Below are 7,687 nucleotides of genomic sequence, written 5' to 3'. Positions count from 1 at the left end.
ACCTTAAGGAGCGGGTTGGATTGTAGCGTGGTAGAAGACAAGTTAGGTACGCAGGAGCTAAACCATTTAGGGCCTTATAGGCAAGTAATAATATTTTGTAAATGATACGGAACTGAATAGGTAGCCAGTGCAGAGACTGTAAAATTGGGGTAATATGATCATATTTTCTTGACCTTGTAAGAACTCTAGCCGCTGCATTTTGGACTATCTGTAGCTTGTTTATTGAAGATGCAGGACAACCAGCTAGCAGTGCATTACAATAGTCCAGTCTAGAGGTCATGAATGCATGAACTAGCTTTTCTGCATCAGAAACAGGTAGCATGTTTCGAAGCTTGGCAATGTTTCTAAGATGGAAGAATGCTGTTTTTGTAACATGGGAAATATGATTTTTAAAGGACAAGTTGCTGTCTAATATAACACCCAGATTTTTGACTTTAGAGGATGTGACAGTGCATCCGTCAAGTTGTAAATTGTAATCCAAGAGATTCTGTGTATTGTTTTTTGGTCCAATAAGTAATATCTCTGTCTTATCTGAATTTAATAGGAGGAAATTATTGGTCATCCAATCTTTAAAATTTTTTACACAATCTATTATCTTAGATAGTTTAGAAGTTTCACCTGGTTTTGTTGAGATATATAGTTGAGTATCATCAGCATAGCAATGAAAACTAATCCCGTATTTTCTAATAATATTACCAAGAGGCAACATGTATATTGAAAATAGAAGAGGACCTAGGACTGATCCTTGTGGTACTCCATACTTTACTGGTGATAATTGTGATGACTCTCCATTTAAATGAACAAAGTGGTAACGATCGGACAGGTATGATTTAAACCATCTTAAAGCCTGCCCTTGAATACCAATATAGTTTTGTAGTCGATCTATGAGTATATCATGGTCTATAGTGTCAAACGCAGCACTAAGATCAAGTAATACTAGCAATGAGATGCAGCCTTGATCTGAAGCAAGAAGCAAGTCATTTGTAATTTTAACAAGTGCAGTTTCTGTGCTATGGTGAGGCCTGAAACCTGACTGAAATTCCTCATAGAGATCATTTTTTTGCAAGAAGGAGCACAATTGAGCAGACACAACTTTTTCTAAAATTTTTGACATAAACGGAAGATTTGAAATGGGTCTGTAATTTGCCAGTTCATTAGAATCTAGTTGTGGTTTCTTAATAAGAGGCTTAATAACCGCCAGCTTGAATGGTTTTGGGACGTGACCTAAGGCTAACGATGAGTTAATAATATTGAGAAGCGGTTCTTCTGCTACGGGTAACAACTCTTTCAGTAGTTTAGTGGGTACAGGATCTAATAAACACGTTGTTGGTTTAGATGCACTGATAAGTTTATTTAGCTCTTCCTGTCCTATAGTTGTAAAGCACTGCAGTTTTTCTTTGGGTGCGATGAATGAAGCTGAAATACTAGACGCAGTAGAATCTACATTTGTTATTGTATTTCTGATGTTATCTATTTTATCAGTAAAGAAATTCATAAAATCATTACTATTAAATTGTGAGGGACTATTTAGATCGGGCGGTGTCTGTTTATTTGTTAGTCTAGCCACTGTGCTAAATAAGAACCTTGGATTGTTTTGGTTATTATCTATGAGTTTGCGGATATGCTCTACCCTGGCAGCTTTTAGAGCCTGTCTATAGCTGGACATACTGTTTTTCCACGCAATTCTAAAAACTTCCAAGTTAGTTTTTCTCCATTTGCGCTCAAGAATACGAGTTTCTTTCTTGAGAGAATGGGTATAACTGTTGTACCATGGTGCAGTACATTTTTCTCTAATCTTTTTCAATTTGAGGGGGGCAACAGCTTCTAATGTATTAGAGAAGATAGTGCCCATGTTGCTAGTTATTTCGTCTAGTTCATGTGTATTTATGGGTACACAGAGCAGTTGAGATAAATTAGGCAGGTTATTTGTGAATCTGTCTTTGGTGGCTGGAACAATAGTTCTGCCCAGACGATAACGCGGAGCCATATAATTAATATCAGTAATACGCAGCATGCACGATACAAGGAAATGATCAGTAACATCATCACTTTGAGGTATGATATCTATATCGGTAAGATCAAGTCCATGCGATATAATTAAATCTAGCGTATGATTAAAACGATGAGTGGGCCCGGTGACGTTTTGCTTGACTCCAAAAGAGTTTATTAGGTCAGTAAACGCAAGTCCTAGCACATCATTTGTATTATCAACGTGAATGTTAAAATCTCCGACAATTAGCAGTTTATCAACATTAACCAATAGATCTGAGAGGAAATCTGCAAATTCTTTTAGGAAATCTGTATATGGCCCTGGCGGTCTATACACAGTAGCCAGAGCAAGAGATAAGAGAGATTTATTTTGCATATCTAACAGTGTAACATTAAGCAGAAGTATTTCGAATGACTTAAACCTCCTGTATCCTGTTTTCTGAGTAACATTGAGAATATCACTATATATTGTTGCCACACCGCCGCCACGGCCAGTCTGACGGGGCTCATGTTTATAACAGTAGCTCGGTGGAGTAGACTCATTTAGACCAAAATATTCATTTGGTTTCAGCCAGGTTTCAGTCAGGCAGAGTACATCAAAATTATTATCTGTGATCATTTCATTTACAATAACTGCTTTGGGTGCAAGTGATCTAATATTTAGGAGCCCAAGCTTCAAAAATTGTTTTTGTTCATTTATTTTGTGTTTTTCTGGTTTAATCACGATCAGATTTTTTCTAGATCCTGCATTAAATTTATATTTTGACCTCGCTATTCGGGGGACAGACACAGTCTGTATAGATTGGACAACGCGGGTACTTCTATCATTTAAGTGGGTAGAACAAAAGTCATTTGAGAATTGAGTATGGGTGGCCTTTGTGTGTCTGATCAGATGAGCTGATCTTTATTGGAGCTGGTGTATTTGAGCTGATCTTTATTGGAGCTGGTGTATTTGAGCTGATCTTTACTTGGAGCTGGTGTATTTGGTCACAGTCGTGGTGCCCTCAGACACGGCGTGTTTGGCCAGATCCCCGGGCAGCAGCAGACGCACGGCGGTCTGGATCTCTCTCGATGTGATGGTGGAGCGCTTGTTGTAGTGAGTGAGACGAGACGATTCACCGGCGATACGCTCGAAGATTTCGTTGACGAAAGAGTTCATGATGCCCATCGCCTTGGAGGAGATCCCGGTGTCAGGATGAACCTGCTTCAGCACTTTGTACACGTAGATAGCATAGCTCTCCTTCCTGGACTTTCTGCGCTTCTTTCCTCATTTACCGGCGGTCTTGGTGACGGCCTTCTTTGAGCCCTTCTTGGGCGCGGACTTCAAACACAATATTCACTTCTGAACTACTCAAAAATTAATAATACGGTTTCGTCGGACCACACGAGTTTGTATGCTCTGTCCTATGCTAATATCATACAGGAACATGTCGATATGTGATTGGGTATCTCCATGGACCAACCCACAGAATGATCTCATTGGTCACAGTAAAGTCATCAGAGATTATAAAATGTAAATCCCTCCCATCGCCTCATGTAATAATAACCAGAAACACTTAAAAATAATAAATAATATAGAGTGAGTCATGAGTGGTGTGACTGGGGGTGTTCAATCCCACTTCAGAAAGCAACACCCTGAAGAAATGTATGTACATTGCTATGCACTTGAGTTAAATCTTGTATTATATCACACTTGCAAAGCTGTAACTGGGGCCACTGAGTTTTTCTGAGATGTTGGAAAGCCTTCATTGTTTAGCTGTTCTCTAGTGAACCATCACAGATTTGCAGAGACCCAAAAGCAACTTGCATCCAGCTGAACTTGTGCAGCTATCAAACACACAGTGGGCATGCCAGTTACGAATCAGTAAACGCAGCGATGGATAATCTGCCTGCCATCATTGAGCCCATTGCAGTAGGACTTAAGGCAAAGCTCTGTAAGTTCTCTTCTGTGTACTTACTGTTAAGTCCAGTGACGTATTCACTGCACTGTGTATTGGGGTATGTTTTCTTGTTGTTGTTTCTCTCTCTGCCTGCTGCTTCTCTGGCTCCTCCCACTCTCTCCACTCTGACAGGTAGCTGATTGCCCTTTCCAGCTGCACCTGCACCAGCTGAGAAGGCAGTAGCATAAAAGCCAAGAAGAACCCTCAGAAGAGGAGAACTTCTCTCCAGAAGAGCATGTCTTGTGTCCAGCCCTGCCCAGCGCTATTTGTTGAAGCCTTTTTGGGGTTCTGTATGGTTGTAATCTTTTCTAATCTAAAGAATTGTTGACTAACTCTGTGGTTAGCTAGAAGCTAGCCAATCTTTGTCCCTTTTTGCTAAGCAAGATATATATAGCCTACGGTTTTGCTGTTTAACCTTTGTTTTACCCTGCTACCAACAGCTTAAGCTGTACTCCCCTGATTGACTGTGACCCTTTTGGAAGCTGTAGGGAGGCGGGCGCCTTTCTTTTGACTGTACCCATTTTCTCCTGGTTTGAGGCTCAGATAGGGAGAGAGAGTATAATTTTGTTGTTGATTTCCTTTTATTTGGCAGGTGTAGAAAGAATTTAACCCCAGAATAGAGATGATTTTGCTTGTTATTTTTGCAATCCTCCCCCTCCTGAAGGTTTTGCTTCCCTTTTAATTTGACTCCTTTCTTTGTTTGGAAGATATTGTATACTTTCTGAGCTGTGAATAAAACCTGTTAAAGGGATCTGTTTGTTGTTGTTGTTGTTATGCTGTGGCAGGGGCTCGGCCAAATGCTCTTCTTAAACCCTTAATATTGTTACGTTATCGGGATCACGTGACCCTTCGACGGCGATGCAGGCTTGAATCTTTCGCTCTGCTCACTTTGCCATATTTTGCATGATCATGTCAGAAAAAATTTAACCACTCTGCATTGGACCTGTCATGAGTGCTAAGGCAGACAAAGGGGATCGGAAAAGAGAGATTGATTGAGATATTGTTCCTATATATCCGGGTCAACGGTCTCATTGCTGGCAAGACTGACACCCCTTTTTTCTTTTTTGGAGGGGACTAATGGAGAGTTGGTTTAAGTTTAATTTTAATTATATATTTTTTTGGCAGTACGAGCTTTATGGGAGACATGTCCTGCGTTGGAGTGGATCGGTCACGAACCATCACTATTTTTTGTTGCTCAGTCAGACCTATGTTCTCGGTAATGTGCGGTCTGAGTTGTTCCGTGTTTAAGGTTGTCGGTTGTTCATGTTTTTACTTTTTACAACAGACATTTATAATTTTATTTATTTTACCTTATTCTTAAAGGGATTTTTCATCTAGGAGGTTTGGTATCTAAAATACACGTCAGCGTTTACACGCTATATATTCAATGCATACTCTAAATATTTTATCACTAAATGTGAATGGGTTAAATTCTGCTGTTAAACGAACTCGTGTGTTAGAATATTTACATCGTAAATCTATTTCCTGTGCCCTAATTCAACAGACACATTTAAAGCAATCCGACGTGGCACGTTTCCAGAATAAGTATTACAAATTAGCAGCTTTTTCCTGCGCTCAAAATAAAACTAAGGGGGTGCTTATTCTTTTTAACCGGAAGTTAAATTTAACAATTGAACACCTTGGTAGTGATGAGAAGGGTAGATTTGTTTTTATCCGATGCAAAATATATAATAATAGGTTAGCCTTGGTCTCTATTTATGGTCCGAATGAGACAGACAGTGCATTCCTTTCACAGATCTCCAAAACCCTGCTTGAGCAGATTGATTGCCCTCTAGTGGTGGGTGGGGATTTTAATGCTGTCATAAATCCTGCTCTAGATAAATCTCAATCTGATACAACAGCCAATCCATCCTCTAAATTACTGAATACATTTATCACTGAGCTTAACGTAATCGATCTTTGGAGAATTCAGAATACTAAATCTAAGGACTTCACTTTTTTTCTCTAATAGACACAAGACTTTCTCTAGGATAGACTACATATTTCTCAGCCCATCTTTAATTTCGTCTGATTCCTCCATCTCTATATTACCAATTGTATTATCTGATCATTCTGCTGTGCTGTGCAGTGTTCCTCTTTCCGGTGTTAAAGCCAAGTCCCCTAGATGGCGCTTTAACATATCATTATTAAGTAATCAGACTTTCATTACTTTTTTAAAAGAATATATTAAGGAGTTTCTGGAAATTAATATGCCCTCTGGTGTGGATCCTCAAAAACTGTGGGAGACGACTAAGTGCGCTATACGAGGTTTCTGTATATCTTTCTCTTCTACTCTTGCCAAAGCGAAAACCCGCCAGTTTACACAATTAGAAAATAAAATCCAATCATTACAAAACCTACAAAAACAACATTTTACTGAGCAACAGGCTACACAGTTGTCCTCTTTAAAAGAAGAATACAATTTGCTTTCACAATCAAAGGCGGAATTTATTTTACATAGGACTAGGCAAAAATATTATTTTGAATCGGAGAGACCTAGTCATTTATTGGCTCTTAGGTTGAGAGAATGCGAGTCTAAGGCATATATTAGCGCAATAAAATCATCGGAGGATCAGGTCACCACAAACCCTGTGGCAATTAATGAAATATTTAAAGGTTTCTACACAAATCTATATAAAGCCGAAACAGATTTTGATGAATCAATCTGTAAGCAGTATTTAGATAAATTGGAACTGCCTCGGATCTCACAGATGGATAAAGAATCTTTGGAGGCCCCATTAAGTTTGGAGGAACTCCATGTCTCTTTAAAAAGCCTTCAGAAGGGCAAATCGCCGGGCCTAGATGGTCTCCCCCCCGGAATTATACTTAGAAATTTGGGATTTGGTAGGGACACTTATGATTAATTCATTTAATTTTGCAATTGAACATGGGGTATTTCATAGAGATCAAAAAACATCACTGATTTCATTACTTCTTAAAAAAGGGAAAGATCCATTAGATTGTTCCAACTACAGACCAATTTCGCTTATCTCATGTGATCTAAAAATTTATGCTAAAGTTTTCGCTTCTCGTATGGAGAAGGTAATTCATAGTCTGATCAAGGAGGACCAAACTGGTTTCATCAAGGGGCGCAATGCATCTGATAATATGCGTCGACTCCTTCATATTCTTGACTTTGCAGACTCCCACCCAACCCCTTGTGCAGTCTTTTCACTTGATGCAGAAAAAGCCTTTGACAGGCTAGAGTGGAATTATATGTGGGCAGTTTTGCAATGTTTCGGCTTCGGTGAACACTTCATTTCTATAATTAAGACTTTATACCACTCACCTGCAGCATCAGTCATAACTGGTAATGTTATTTCCCCCCCATTCCCTTTACACCGGGGAACGAGGCAGGGCTGTCCGCTTTCCCCCTTATTGTTTTGTCTATCTCTTGAACCCTTAGCACAAGCCATCAGGAAGTCTGAAGTATCGATTAAGATTCATGATCATAATCATAGTATTTCATTATATGCTGATGATATTATTCTATATTTAGACCACTTTGATGTTTCAGTCCCTAATATAATTAAGGAATTTGATCATTTTAGTAGCTTATCAGGATATAAAATAAATTGGAGCAAATCTGCTTTAATGCCAATTAACAATATTAAAGTTAATTCTTCTATTCCCTCATTCATCCCTATTAAGGACTCTTTCACCTATCTGGGCGTTACCATATATAAAAACATTCATAAGATTGCCAGGGACAATTTTAATAATATTTTAGTTAAGGTCAAGAATGACATTCAAAGATG

At 38.9% G+C, this 7,687-nt stretch overlaps 1 protein-coding gene across 2 annotated transcripts in view; it reads left to right on the top strand.

The window, feature by feature from the left end:
- Positions 1-7,687, top strand: part of LOC306888641 (Fc receptor-like protein 5) — a 510,322-nt gene that overhangs the window by 367,600 nt on the left and 135,035 nt on the right. The window lies entirely within an intron of this gene.

This window comes from Barbus barbus (genome assembly GCF_936440315.1).
Source record: "Barbus barbus genome assembly, chromosome: 2".
Taxonomy (NCBI): Eukaryota; Metazoa; Chordata; class Actinopteri; order Cypriniformes; family Cyprinidae; genus Barbus; species Barbus barbus.
Note: the sequence above shows the minus strand (reverse complement) of the source record. Positions and strands in the feature narration are given on the sequence as shown.